We start from the raw sequence: 16,013 nt of genomic DNA on the forward strand, positions 1-16,013 counted from the left end.
GAGGAGGAGCAGCAGGTGGAGGGAGAGGAGCAGGAAAAGGAGGAAGAAGAGGAGGAGGAAGAGGAGGAGGAGGAGGAAGAGGAGGAGGAAGAAGAGGAGGGGGAGAAGAAGAGAAAAAAAGGAGAAGCAGAAGGAAGAGGAAAGAAAATGCAACCAAATACACATATATGCTTAGAAAAGTGAGAGGTATCGGTAAGGCAATCGGTAAGGTTTAATCAAGTAATTGCATATTCTACATTAATGTTGCTTAAATCATAATTGACAGGTGGTAGAGTCTAAACTTTCTTGCAGCACAGAATCTGGATTCATCACTTAAATTTTTTCTTCCAGTATAACAAAATCCACTGCTCTATCTTTCACTTTGAATGTATCTTACCCATGCATGATATTATGACACTGGGCATTTGCAAAATTTTTATTAACTTAGTGATACAACTCTTATACATGTGAAAGACTTCATTCTTTGAGAGAAGAAAAATCACAATTTCTCATAAACATTATTACCAGTCTCAGAAATTTATTTTAAGTATACTCACAATAGAAAGCATAAGTCTTCTAGAATTATCATTTTCAATTGTGGGTCTGAATTTTATCAACTATGTTGTCAATTGTTTGATTTGAATGGCAGGCTCATTTGGCTCATTTATAGGAAACTTCCCAAACTCTGAATAACAATTGTCATTTCTCCTTTTAAAAAATATTTTATTGATTCTTTTGTGCATTTCACATAATCTTAATAAACTGAGACCCCCCCCTCTCCATGCCGCCACCCAATACCCCACCGGATTTCAAGCATGCTTTCATATATGTTAAGTTCATCTGGTCAAGCCTTTGTACCCAGATGTCCCTACGTGCAAGTTCATTCACTTGTTCTAGTCAGTCTAACTAGAGTCTCCCCATTAAAGAAGATCTAGTCTCCCTCAGTCATCAGTAAATAATCAGTTGCCAGTAGTTCTTTCAGGGTAGAGGACTCGTCTCTGTAGTAGGCAGGTTTATGTCAGGTAGATCAGGTGGAAGGCCAAGGGTAAAAATGGGGTGGGGACAGCCTGTGGAAGTGTTTACAAATGAAGCTGGAGAATTGAGCTAGTCTGGGTGTAGGGAATCAGGACACATGGTCGGGTCTGAGCTAAATGTTAGTCCAGAGATCTGGGGCAGAAAGAGCAGGAGTGGGCCTGGGCCTAAGGCAAGAAGGCATACCCAGTGTAGGGAGATGGTGGAGCTGCTCAGGCTGCAGGGGAATCAAGGGGCAGTGGGTGGGATCTGACTTACCGTGGTAATAGGCAGGTCTGTGGTAGGGAGATCAGGAGGCTTGAGTGGACTCAGCCTAGAGAGGTTCTAATGGACTAAGATGGAGGATTAAGGTAATCTGGGTTAGGAAGCTAGTGCAGAGACGTGAGGCGGAAGGAGCAGGACTGGGCCTGGTCCCAAGACTAGAAGGGGGAGAGACTGAGGGGAGAGCAGACCAAAGTTTTCTTCAGTGGACTCTAAGATAGCCCAGATTCATGAGCTGGTCACTGTATGGTTACCTTTCAAAAACTGTATTTCCAGTCTCTCAACAGTATTGATGTTAGGTCCTCCAAATGGTGTCAGTGCTGGCAAGCTCCCTTGAATTCTGGGCTACCAGGTTCCTTAACCAGAAAGAGGAAACCAAAATACCATTCCTCAGAAATCAAGTGACCAAACACCTCCCCGTTCATCAGGAGGCCACTGCTTCCTCATCTCCCAGAGGTCACCTGCCCAGACAGGAGAAGCATGGAAAGTTGCCTGAGCCTGTAACTATCAATAAAATTTGTTCTGCTTCTTCTACTAGTGGCTGTCTCTCTGGTCCCCCTGGGGAGCCCAGCTATTTGTTTGTTCTCAAACTTGTTTCTACTCACGGAGTGATCCAGTTTGGTGGCCTTTGCTTGTGGCATAGTGTACAGAATGAATCTTAGATAAACCTGGGAATATATTGCAGTTTTAGCTTACAAGATGACTGCAAAAGCATTTTAGCAGAAAGTCCAACATTATTCTTTTCCTAACTGTCCTTACAAGTTTAGTTTATGAATTAAATTTTCTCCATAGAAGAAATATTTGAGTGGTTTCATTTCTTTTAACTTCAGCTAATAAATTGCCAACTTACATTGTCACACGCACTGGAAATTTATAAATGCTTAATGAATGGCAAATCCAAGTTTGGGGATAGTTCCTTGGGAAATTATTAATAGATTGTTCTGATACTCCTTTGTGAAATGTAGAGGGATTTATACTTATAATTTTGTTGACCTTTGCCACATCTACGAAGATAATGGGTGAAAGTTTTAATTGTTATCTTGCTAATATAACAGCACACCTTTGAAAACATGTAAACTTTTGGTATGAAATATTATCTAAGATACAGAAGATTTATCTAAGTTCAGAGGGTGCATCTCTTTTAATCTTCACAAAATAATTTATAAAGTTTTGAAACACCTGAGAAAAACTGTCAGCACAAATCTGACAGTTGTATTTCAGTACATGTATTTCAGTCATGATCTGTTTTTTGGAAACTGTTGATTCTCTTTAGTATTTGCGGTTCCCTTTTTCCATCCATAAAATTAAAGTTAGTAAGTGTTACTTAACTGATTAAGTAAAGTAAGTAAACTTCAAAACGAAGTTTATGATAACCTAGTAAGGTAAATAGTATAAGTTCTGCTAATGAAGCTACTTCATTACTGAGGTAATAAAAAATTGACCGAGTCTTTTTATGTACTTACTGATATTTGGATCTCAGGTATTTGTTTCTAAATCCCAAGATTTTAAATAATTTATCACATTCTTAATCTATTAGGTTGTGAGTAGATGTGAAAATGCTTAAGAATTTATTAAGAGTTCCATTTATTAATACTATTAATATTAAAGGAAGATACAGGCTATTGAGTTATTTGAAGTCAGTTATCCATATAACTGGCTTATTTCATGTAATATCCTATCCAAACATTTTTTTCTCATGAATGTTTGCTTTACTTGTCATGAAAAGACCTGTGTTTTCTACATTGTATTTTTCAAGGCTCCATAAGTTGGTGCTCAAAAGTAATGGGCAAAGGAAAGAGACGTTTTTTTCCTGCTCTGTGGATGGCTCCCTCTGGAATTGGAGACCAGCCCCTGGGATCACTAGAGTCAGTGCCATGTAGTAGATCCTAACAGCCATGCTATTTGCATTGGTTTCTTTTGCTTTTAATGAGATGAAACTCCTTTTGAATTTGAACAGCAATTCGCCATGGATTATGCCTGCAGAGCATTGGCAGCTAGACCTAACTCCAATTACAAAGAAGCTAGTAGCCAGTCAAAATTCAGAGGGCTTGCAAAGTTATATTGTCATTGAAATGTAGATTTGTCCTTGGCCTCATTTTCCTCTAGAAAAAGAAACCATAGGGCTCTGTCTTCATATTTACTCATTTGTGATACAAATATCAACACAAGGGAAGGACCACATCCACTATTCCTTTTCTCAACCTAAAATTGGTATTTTTCATACAAACCAAATGACCTGACTAGAAAAAATAATCTAGAAAAAATGTGCATTCATTTTATTACGTGTTATGCCTAGTCAATAAGATGAGCAATTTTTTACATACACTATAAATATCAAGTGAGCTAAGAGTAGGAATTTAAAATTGTAGCATACTATAATGCATTATAGTCTCAGTGTACTGAGGATTGTGAAGGTGAAAAAAGACTTTAGGATATTTTGCTAGCCTGGTTGCTATGGTTCTCTGATTATACATCTGCATAGGAGTGTTGGTAACTTTTCTCCCTTGGCAGCTGTCATAGTACCTTCAGATGCTATGAGAGCTATACTTCAGGGAGAAAGCTTCCAGATCCATATCAGCTTGATTTCTCCATGTCCTGTACCAGAAGCATGTGGTGTCTTCAGCAATAGGGTCTTACATTCATGTTCCGGCAGGCAATTACAACAATGGCAATTTCTAATTGCACTTGTATCTTTGTATATTGGGGCTAATTGGACCTAAACCTCCCTCAGCTGGAGGGAACTTAACCCAGTAATGAAAACATAGTCAGGGGCCTGTGGCTGGAGAGGTCATTGGCAGTACAGGAGAACCTGCCACTACCACGTTACTAAGCTAATATACTTTCCAACTGCCTTCTAAATATGTCTTTTGCCCATAGATAAGTGTAGCTCTCACTCCTTATTAAAGAAACTTATTTTTGCAGCTGACAGAGGCTTTTAGAGAGATCCACAACTGACAGAAAAGACAGAATAAGTGATCCTGGGGTGTCAGTCCCAAATGGGGCATTTATAATACCACCCCTACACCTGAGACTCAGGTAACATTGCAGAAGAGTGACAAAATTTTGTGTCTGAAGATGAGGACAGCTATGAGATAATGTCTTCTAGATATGGCAGGGATGCTGCATCCATGAACTCTCAACAATATGATTGCTTGTTCAAAACCTACAGAAACTAGTGGACATGTCAACATAGAAAATTTTCACAAGGCCCCACACCTAAATGAAGAGCTACAGGCAGCCAATGGTTGCTGAGGGAGTGAGAACCAGTTATTTTCAATCCTAAGTGGTCAGTTCTAAACACATGCAAGTAAGGCAATATTTATTGGAAACACAGAGTTTTGTGTATATGTGAGTATGATTAACTATCACAACAGTAATTAAAGAATAAAATGTCATATATTCAAGAGGGTTTGGGGAAGTGAGGCATTAGAGAGGGGAAAGAAGGGTAAAAATGTGAATACTGTGCACTTCTATGAAATTCTCAAATACATTAAGCTGGAGGAAAGAAAGAAAAGACATTCAAAAGTTAGGATACTTATAGGGGCTGGGGAGTTCACTCAGAGGTTCAGAGTAGTGGCTGCTTTTGCACAGGACCTGGGTTCAATTCCCAGCATCAACATAGCAGCTAACACTGACCTTATATGCAGCTCCAGGAGAATCTAACGGCCATTTCTAGCCTCTGCAGGCATTGCATGAGATGGGAGCACTTACATACATGTAGGCAATATGCTCATACGCAAAAATAAAAATAATAAAAATATTTAAAAATTTTAGTTAAATTACTTTTATGGCTGTAGAAAATGTAATAAAATAATTTGGATGCTTGTTATTTTCCTTGAAAACTGGAAAGATAGGATCAATTAAAAGTATGATGTTGCTTTTAATTGGTCTGTTAATGGGAGTGTGTGTGTTTATGCATGTGTGTGTATTGCACAGAGGAGGTATTTGGGGGCAAATAACTCCCAAACAGAGGAATTTAACCAGGCATGGCAGTGGATATCTTTAATTCCAGCACTCTGGAGACAGAGACAGGCAGCTCTCCATAAGATAAAGGCCACCCTGGTCTTCGTAGTGAGTTCCAGGCCACGAGACTGGAGGCTACGAGACTCCTGTTCCAAAATATAAAAAAAAAAAAAAAAAAATTGGATCTTGTTTTGTGAACTAGATTATCTCTTTACTATTAGCATTCAGAAAAACCACATGATTACTCAGACTTTGATTTACACCATGCAGAGATTGCAATGACTTTAATGTTCTGTTCAGAAGCATTTAAAAAAACCTCAAAATGCCTCATATAGAACTTGATTCATTGCAATATTAGTTTCCCTTGGAAAATGAGGCCATGTATTATATGACGTCCTCAGGAATAGAGTAGATTAGAGATCCCTTAAATATGAAAGCTTTAATTTTTTTCAGAAAAAATATTCCCAAAATGTAACATAATATGGAATTTTTCTTAATGTTTTATAGTCAAACGTATTTGAAAACACAATGCTTTAGTTCTTGTAACTTGTGTACAGCCTCCATTACTTTCCACACAATGTTTTAAGCTGTTTATCCTTCCCGAAACCACACGAGACAGCATAGTATTGCTGTTCTTCTTCTGCAGACAAAGAAAATGGTGTCAAAAAGTTAAAATACAACACCCAGGAGTCTACTAAAGACCAGACATTCTTTAAAGCTTTATCTTCTGCCTCTATCTTTTTTGTATTAATATTACTCCCAGATTTTTAAGTGAAGATTAAGTGTGAAATTGTGTATTATATGGTAAAAATTTTATAATTTTTAACATACAAAACCAATTCTTAAGATTATAAAAGTAACCAGAGACTAGATTAAAGTATCCATTAAGAAATAAATTAAGATTCCTTTAATAGCATTAATTTTTATGGAGGGTTCATTTTTATGATTATAATATGAAAACCAAAGATAGACAGTCCAGAGGTATTATACAGCGAGAGGCTCGAGACTCTGCTCTGCTTCATTAAGGGGCTGCTGATCATCTTGTAGAACTAGGATACCTGCTAGGATTCCAAGCTAGCAAGTTTTGGTTCCAAGCTCTTAGTAACGAAGGGGCAAAAGCTTAAAGTATGATAGTTTAAATGAATAAAGGGTCAAAAACATAGACAGTATGATTGCTTAGATGGTCCATTTTATGAGTTCAAAAAATACCAGATGAAAGACTGCATTTATTTGTTTAAAATGTTATTGAAAAACTACTTAGTGTGATGCTAGGAATGAAGAGTAGTGGAATGATTATTGGATTGTCAGTAAGCATTTCCTGTCACCAAGTTTAAAGAGATCACTTCAAAGCAAATTGCTAATTTCTGAAACCAGTAGTGTGAATTTTGTTTAAAATATACAGATTATCTTAAAACCTCAAAGCCAAAAAATCAAATAATTTGCTATGCACCTTTACAAAACAAAAATATTTTAGTGAACACAAAGATGCTGCTAAAGTTTTCATCAGTTACCTACTGTACGAGATATTTATACTTAGGATATCAATTTCTTTGGGCAAAGTTTCAAAAGTGAGTAAGCTATTATCATCCCAAGTGTGAAGACAGATGAACAGATTATTTCAATACACCGTGGAAGCATTAGAAGGTAGCCAGTATATTTAGGATTAACTTGTCTAGACACTGAGCGTTGAAATTATTTGTGGGAGCCAATGACATGGCTCAGCAGGTAAAGGAGTTTGCATGCAAGCCCATGACCTGAATTCAATCCCCAATCTCAAATAAAGGTGAAACTAGAGAAAAAAACTCAACATTATCTTTTGACCTCCACATGCACACACATGCTAATGAACAAAATTTTTACAAACTGAATTGCTTTATTTTATTGAATTTTGAGAATTGGTTATGTGTTCTTTGCGGGGGGAGATTTCATAGAATATATTTTGCTCCTGTGACTTCACCCTCATTTCTAACCTCCCACCAAGTTTAAACATGTGTGTGTGTGTGTGTGTGTGTGTGTGTGTGTGTGTGTGTGTGTACCCAAATGCCTTTTGGTGTGGGTTCTTCTACTGGAAGCTAGTCAACCTACTAACAGTCTCATCCTTAAATGAGACTGAATCTTCCCTTCCCAGAAGCCACTGGTTGCCAGTAGTTCCTCAAATAGGGGTGGGGTTTCTCCCACATTTCCCTCATCTATGCTGAGATTCTGTCTAGCTTGAGATATATATGTGTGTGTGTGTGTGTGTGTGTGTGTGTGTGTGTGTGTGTGTACCCAAATGCCTTTTGGTGTGGGTTCTTCTACTGGAAGCTAGTCAACCTACTAACAGTCTCATCCTTAAATGAGACTGAATCTTCCCTTCCCAGAAGCCACTGGTTGCCAGTAGTTCCTCAAATAGGGGTGGGGTTTCTCCCACATTTCCCTCATCTATGCTGAGATTCTGTCTAGCTTGAGGTTTCATGGGTCTCATGTTTGCTGTTACCATTGCTGTGAGTTCATATGAGTAACTGATCAGCTGAGTGGAAAACCTTGGTTCCTTGTGGTCATCCAATTCCTCTGGATCTTACATCCTTCCCACATCCTCTTCTAAAATTATCCATGAGCTTAGGAGACAGTTGTTTATTATAGGTGACTGTTCAAGGATAAGCACTCTGCAGTCTCTTATGCTTTGCATGTTGACCAGTTGTGACTCTCTGTGTTAAGCACCCTCTGCTGTGTAAGGAATCTACTCTGTGGAGAGTTGAAAAAGCATTAACCACAAGTCATTAAAAATAAATGTAATGCTTTATCTATTTAGCAGAACAGTTGTATTAGGCTTTCTCCATGGACTCTGGGCTGCCTAGACTCAGACTCCTAAGCCTGATATCAATGGCAGTAATGGACTCCATTCTATGATGCATATCTTAAACCCAATTGAAAGTAGTTGGCTACTCCTATAATATTCATGCCACTATTACATTAGTGGGCATAATTTGCTAGGCCACTTGTTATAGCTTTCAGGATTCACAGCTGGGTAAGGTTCATGCTAAATCTTCTCTTCAGGTAGCTTGCATGACACCTTTCAGTACTATAAAAGTTATCCAGTAGAGATGAGGCTTTGAAATCAGCATGAGCTTGACTCCCTTTGTTTATTCTACAGTTCATGTTTGTAGTGTCAACAGCAATATGGGCTTACTGTGTAGATCTGGTGTGTAACCAAGAGCAGGGGCAATAGCCAGCAATGTTTGAGGGTCTATGGGATGCCTTATCAACAGCTTCAAATTACCATCATTGGCTTTTTACTTTGCAAGCATATATTGTTTAGTTGGGACATGTCCCTGTTGTAGGACAATTCCTTTCAATATACATTTCATAGTGTGTAAGTATATATTTTAAGTAACCTCTATAGTAGTAAGGCCTTCAGTGTTAGTTATCCCTTCCCTTACTCCCTCTTCTGCCCTAGTTTCCATTCCCTGCCCCATTCAAACCTTCCTACTCTATTTTTCTCCTTTCCCACTTTATATTATTGCATTCCACTTCTCCATCCAGGGTGCCTCCAGCACCCCTGTTCAAGGCTGTTTGTTAGTTTTGGGGCTCTCTAAATTTTTTAACTGAAACATGAATGTCAAAGATTTCAAAGCTAATATCCAGTTATGAGAGAGAATATGTGACACTTGTTTTTCTGGGTCTGAATGAGCTCAATCAGGTTGATTGTTTCTAGTTCCATTCATTTACTGCAAATTTTATTTTCAAAAGTTGAATAATATTCCATTGTGCATATATTCCTCACTTTCATTATCCATTCATCAGTTGATGTACTTCTAGGTTGTTTCCACTTCCTGGCTATTATGAAAAGTGTAGAAATGAACAAGGATGAACAGGTATTTCTGTAGTCATGTACAGCATCTTATGGATATATGCATAAGATTGGGATGGTTAGATCAAATGGTAGATCAATTTCTAGATTTTGGGGGAATCTCTACACCAATTTCCATAGTGGCCGCACCAGTTTGCACTGCCTCCAGCAGAGGGAAAGAGCTCCCCTTTCTTCATGCTTACCAGCATTGACATTGCTTGTTTTTTTGAAACTTAGCCATTTGAACTGGGGTTACATGAAATCTCAAAGTAGTTTTAATTTACATTTACTTTATAACTAAAGATATTGAACATTTTAAAAGTATTTCTCAGCCATTTGTGTTTCATCATGTTTTTGGAGCAAAGAGTTGAATGCTATATTTCTATGCTGTGCTGGGAAGCAGGAATGTATGTTTTATTGTACAGAACTCAGTACTTAGTTTACGCACTGAATGTGTTTCATTTTTTTCAACTTAAATTTTATTGAATGTTTGTTCATTTCACACACCATATCTTAATCATATTTAGAATCCTTCCACTTTCAGTACTCCCTATAGCCACCTCCAACTGGATTTCCGGAATTCTGTCATATACAATAAGGCCTCTTTACACTCTGATCAGTGAAGCTTCCACATGCAGCAGACGGTGACTGAGTAACACAGAAAGCCACAACTGACCAACCTGTGGAGAATAAGAGACAGCAGAGTGCGTGTCCCTATATGACTCTTATATTAAACCTTTGCCTCCCAGGGCTAAATCACCATTGTGGAAGAGGGGGTGGAAAGATTGTAAGAACCAGAGGTGGTGGATGAACATAAGGAAACAGAATTTTCCACATGCTTGGGAACTTGCTCATATGAACTTACAGTAATGGTGACAACATGTACAAGACACATGTAAACTCAAATCAGACAAAAATCCAGCATAGACCTGTGGAAATGGGTATGAAGCCCCAACTTTACCTGAGGAACTTTTGGCAGCTGATCACTGCTGGGTGAGGGAGAGTTGGTCATCTTTAAGGGAGTGATGCTAGATAGGCTGATCAGGTTTCAGTGGATGAACTTATACTCAGGGACATCTAGAGAAACAAATTTGACTCAGAAGGCCTTAACCTATGTGGCAGAATTTGTTTAATCTTTTCAGAACTACCTGTCTAGCTTCTAACTTCTTGCCCCATATTTTTCTTTTTCAAATTTACTACTTTATTCCAATACTGGTTCCTTAATGGCAGAATACATGAGGTCCTGTGGGGGGTTGGGGAGGGAAGGCATGGATGAGGGAGGGAGTTTGAATTTGATTAAGAACTGGTGTATGAAATGTAAAAAAGGACAATAAAAATTTTATAAAATATTTAATGGGCTCTTTTTAAAAATTGAGATTTTATATACTTTTTCATTTTTATTGTTTTTTTTCTATTTTCATACAATATAATTTGAAGGTATGTAGATTGCCTCTCCTATCCCCACCTCCCATACTATTGGCCCACCCAATTTAATATAGTAATTTACATGTACATATATATATTACAGAAATATGTATGGACTATAGAGACTAAAGTGTGTCTCAAGTATCCTTCAGTGTGGGTTCACCCACTAGAGCCTGGTTAACCTATCTTGAATCCCATGCTTGAAAGAGACTGTATCTACCCCTCTCAGCAGAAATTCAAGGTCATAATTTTCTTAGGTGGGTTTGGAGCTTCCTATCCACTTCCTAATGTCTGTGCTGGGGATTTTTTTTTTTCCCTGATTTGAGCTTGCGTTGGACTTGTGCACCCTGTCATTTTTGCTATGAGTTCATATGAGTAATTGACCAGAAATCTGGAAAACTGTTTATTTGCAGTTTTCCACCAGCTCTGGCTCTTAACATCTTTACCCCCTCTCTTCTGAAATGATCCCTGAGCTTTAGGGGTCAGAGGTTTGATAAAGGTGATCTATTAAGGGATAATCTCTCTGCAGCCTCTTGTTATCCACATGCTGGCCAGGTGTGGGTTTCAGGTGTTAATCACCATATGTTGCAGAAGGAAACGTCTCTGGTGAGAGTTAAGAGATGCATCAATCTATGTGTATAACAATGATTCATTAAGAGTCAGCTTGATACAATAACTATTACTCAAGAGAAAGTCCTGTATGAGCTAGTCCCCTATGTCCTGGGAACTTTTTAGCCTCTGGTTCCTAAGCATGATATCAATGTCAGATATGGGCTCCATCCTAGGAAGTGGACTTTAAATATGAAAAATTGGTTGGTTACTCCTGTAATATGTGTCACTATTGCATTGGTAGGTATAATTTGCCAAGCCAGATGTTTTAATTCACAAAATTCACAGCTGGATGTTTTTTTTTTTTTTCTTTTTCTTTTCGTTCTACTAGCTTATAGAGCAATTTCCAGCACTATGAACTCTAGCCAGTAGAGATGAATTTCTGAAGTCAACACCAGCTTGATATCTCCTTGTTTATTCTATAGGCCACGTATGTAGTGTTTTCAGCCACAAGGACTTACCATCCAGTTCTGGTGGACAATCAAAAGAGGCTGCTGCAAATGTAGGGCTGTCAGTTTTTTTTTTTTTTTAATGTTTCGTTTTTGAGTTCTTTATATGTTCTACAGACTAACCTTCTGTCAGAGCTATAGATGGTAGATTTCTTTTCTTATTCTGTAGTTTGCCTCTTCATTTCAATGATAGTATTCTTTTTTTAAATTATTTATTTAATAACCATATAATTAGAAGAAGCATTTCATTACAACAGCATTGACATATTCAATAGTAATTTCCAGAGCTAAGATGCATCTGTTTCAAAATTGGCTGTAAATTTCTCCCCTGATTTTTGTTATTTCTTCTTGTCTGCTGGGTTTGGGTTTCATTTACTGTTGCTTTTTAACTGTGTTGAATTGAAATGTTAAGTCATTTATTTATAGTGTTCTTTCCGATTTTTTGATGGAGTCACTTAGAGCTATAAACTTCCCTCTTAGGACCACTTTCAGCGTGTCCCAGAGGTTTTGTTATGTTGTATTGTCCTTTTCATTTAATTCCAGGAATACTTTTATTTCTTTCTTAATTTCTCTTTTGACCCATTCATCATTCAGCAGTGTGTTGTTCAACCTCAATATGATCATGGGGTGATTAGGGCTTCTTCAGGTGTTGATTGTAAGCTTTATTGCATTGTGGTCTGATAGAATGCATGGAATTATTTCAATCTTTTTGTATTTGTTGAGGTTTGTTTTGTGCCCCAGTGTATGCCTGATTGTGGAGAAGGTTCCATGGGGTGCTGAGTAGAAAGTATGTCCTTTGATGCTCGGGTAGAATAATCAGTAGATGTCTGTTAAGTCCATTTGATATATGGTATTGTTTAATTCAGATGTCTCTCTGTTAACTTTCTGCCCTGTTGACCTATCTAATGGAGACAGTGGGGTATTGAAGTCCCCTACTATTAATGAGTTGGGGTTAATCTGGGTCTTAAAGTCCTGTAGTATTGTTTTTATGAAGTTGGGTGCACCAGAGCATGGTGAATATATATTCTTGATTGTAATATCTTCTTGATTCATTGTTCCTTTGATCAAAATGAAGTGGCCCTCTTTGTCTCTTCTGATTAGTTTTAGTTTAAAATCTATTTTGTCTGATATTAGAATTGCTACGCCTGCTTTTTTTCGTGCCATTTGCTTGATATATTTTTTTCCATCCTTTTACTTTGAGATAGTGTCTGTCCTTGAAAGTGAGATGAGTTTCTTGCAGACAACAAAAAGATGGGTTTTGTTTCTTAATCCATTCACCTAGCCTGTGTCTTTTGACTGGGGAGTTCAGTCCATTAACATTTAAAGTTATTAATGAAAGATGAGTATTGAACCCTGTCATTTTTATTGCTATTTACATTTGTGATGTAGCTGTAATTTTCCACAGTTATACCTTCATTGGATTTCCTTTCTCAACCCCTTGGGTATAGTCATTCCTTTCTTCAGCTCTTTGTATTGCTTCCAGAACTCTCTGAAGGGCTGGTTTTGTGGACATGAATTCCTTCAGCCTATTTATGTCATGGAAGATTTTTCTTTCCCCTTCAACTATAATAGGTAATCCAGGTTAACATCTGTGGTCATTTAAAACTGGGAATACTTTGGTCCAGGCTCTTCTGGCTTTCATAGTTTGCACTGAAGTCAGCTGTAATCCTAATGTGTTTTCCTTTATATGTGACTTATTTCTCTTTTACAGCTTTCATAAGTGTCTCTTTGCTTTGTACATGTAGTGTTTTTACTATGATGTGCCGTGGAAATTTTCTTTTCTGGTCCTGTCTGTTTGGTGTTCTATATGCTTCTTGTATTTGTATGGGCATGCCTTTCTTTAATTTTTGGAAATTTTCTTCCATGATTCTGTTGAAGATCTGGTCCATGCCATTATCTTGGGATTCTTCTCCTTCCTGTATGCCTATGATTCATAAGTTTGTTCTTTTTATGGTGTCACACAATTCCTGTGTATTCCATTCTTGTGATTTCATAAATTTTTCATAATTTTTCCCTGTGTGGTCTAGTTCATCCACTTTATCTTCCAGTCTTGATACTCTTTTCTCCATTTCATTCATCCTATTGGTGAGGCTTTCTCCTGACATTTCTATTTGGCTTACTGAGAGTTTCACTTCCTTCTTCATTTCAGCCTGAGTATTCTTCAATATTTCTAATTCTTTTCTGTATTCGTTCAGAAGTTTATCCCTATCCTCCTTCAGTTCTTTGATTTCTTTTTTTGTGTGTTCTTTAAATTCACTGAATTCTTTTATCATGTTTATAATTGTTCTTTTGAGTTCCATGTCCTGCATTATCTCTAAGGCATTCTCATTGTACTCCTCTAGAGTACTATTGGTATTTGGTGGGTTGATGTCATTTTGGTTTTTCATGTTATTATATTCTTTTTGTACTGAAACTTTTCAGTATCATGAGGTTCCATTTGTCAGTTGTTGGACTTAAACTTGCAGTATAGTGGTCTTGTTCAGAAAGTCCTTTCCTGTGATTATAATCTCTGATGTATTCCTACTTGCTATTCTGCCTAATTCAGAGTATCTGGTCTTATGTTGAGGTCATTGGTCCATTTGGACTTGAGTTTTGTGTGTGGTGAGAGATGTGGATCTAGTTTCATTCTTCTACATTTTGCTATTTGGTTTGACCTGTACCATTTGTTGAATATACTGCCTTTTCTTCTATGTGTATCATGGCTCCTTTGCCAAAAATCAGTTGTTTGTAAATGTGTGGATTTAAATCAGGGTTCTCAATCAATATGTATATTTTTATACCAGTAACATGCTATCTTTATTATTATAGCTCTAGTACATGTTCAGATTAAGAATTATAATGTCTATAGAAGCTATTTTATTGTTCAGGATTATTTTGGTTATTCTGGGATTTTATATTTCTATATGAAATTTAAGATTATTTTTTGCTGCTTCTGGTATATTCTTCAATTTTATTTCTTTAATGTCTTAAAGTTTTTATTGTACAAGTCCTTCATTTCCTTTGTTATATTTATTCCAAGAAATTTTATTATTATTGAGGCTATCATGAATGGGATCATTTCCCAAATTTATTTGCCTGTATGCATTTTGCTGGTGGCTGATTCTGGAGCTTAATTTTATATATTGATAATTTGCTGAATGTATTTATCAGTCTAATTTTCTGGTGGAGTCTTTATGGTCTTTTAAGTATAGAATCATATCATCTGAAAATAAGGATATACTGACCTCTTCCATTCTACTTTGCGTGCATTTTATCTCCTTTGTCTTAATGCTCTAGAGAAGTCTTTAAGTACTATACTGAAGAAGATTGAGAGAGTGGACATTCTTGTTTTGTTCCTGATTTTAATGAGAATGTTTTCTTTTTTTAGTTTTAGTGCCGAATTTTTTTAAAATTTGATTTTATTGAATTTTTGTGTGTTTCATAGAGAATATCTCAAACAATCTTAAACATCTTTATACCTTTGCTCCTTCTGGCACCCTCACATAGTGCCTCCCCACCTGAGCCCATATACTTTGTCACCCCTGTTAAGGCCCACTGTATCAATTCAGTGTCCCCAGACATTCCCCATTGCAAGTCAATCCACTGAAGTCTAGTCAACCTATCTAGAGTTCCTTGTTTTAGGAAGATCAGCTCTTCTTCACCTAGCAGCAATCAGTTGCCAACACTTCTTCAGATAAGATTGGAGTCTGCTGTTCCTTTTTCCCCATTCTATGCTGGGTTTTAGTCTGTCTGGGTTTGCATGGGACTTGCATATGCTAACATCGTTGCCATAGAATCATATAAGCAGGTTCCCAGGAACATGTAAGCCTCTGTTTCCATATGGCCCTGCATCTCCTCCCAGGCTTTTACAATCTTTCTGTCCCTCTTACATGATGGTCCCTGAGCCTTGAGTGGGTAAAGATTAATAAAAGGATCCTGTTCAAGAACCAGCATTTAGCAGACTTTTGATCGCTACACATTGGCCATTTATGACCTTTTGTGTTCCTGACCCTCTGCTGCGTGAGGGAACTTCATTAATGAGAAGTGAGAGATTCATTAGTGCCTTATTCTTTACTCCTGTTCTATCTTCCAATAGCCTTATGTTTAGAGGCTGCATTGTAGATGTGTCACTTAGGCCTGGGCAATTCATAGACAATATCCATGTGTGGCCAGTTGTGGGTTTTGGTAATATTCTTTGACTGGGGCAAAATTAGCTTCTTGATGCATGGTCACTGGGATATTTGTCTGTAAACATAAGGATACATATTTTGCACATAGTAAGAAATTACATTAGTCTAGAGATGTGACACTCTTGGAGTTTTCTCTAAGGTCTATGACCATTCCATTCATTTGTATTTGTTTATGTTTACTTTACCACACTTGAGTTTCCTACCATTGAGTGGGCTTTTAGTCCAATTAGGTAGTTGTTGATTGCCCCCAAGGCAATAAAAATTTTTAAAGAAACATTTTGTGATGAAAGGTGTTAT

The sequence above is a fragment of the Nannospalax galili genome, unplaced genomic scaffold (assembly GCF_000622305.1).
Source record: "Nannospalax galili isolate Female #2095 unplaced genomic scaffold, S.galili_v1.0 scaffold203, whole genome shotgun sequence".
NCBI classification, from domain to species: domain Eukaryota; kingdom Metazoa; phylum Chordata; class Mammalia; order Rodentia; family Spalacidae; genus Nannospalax; species Nannospalax galili.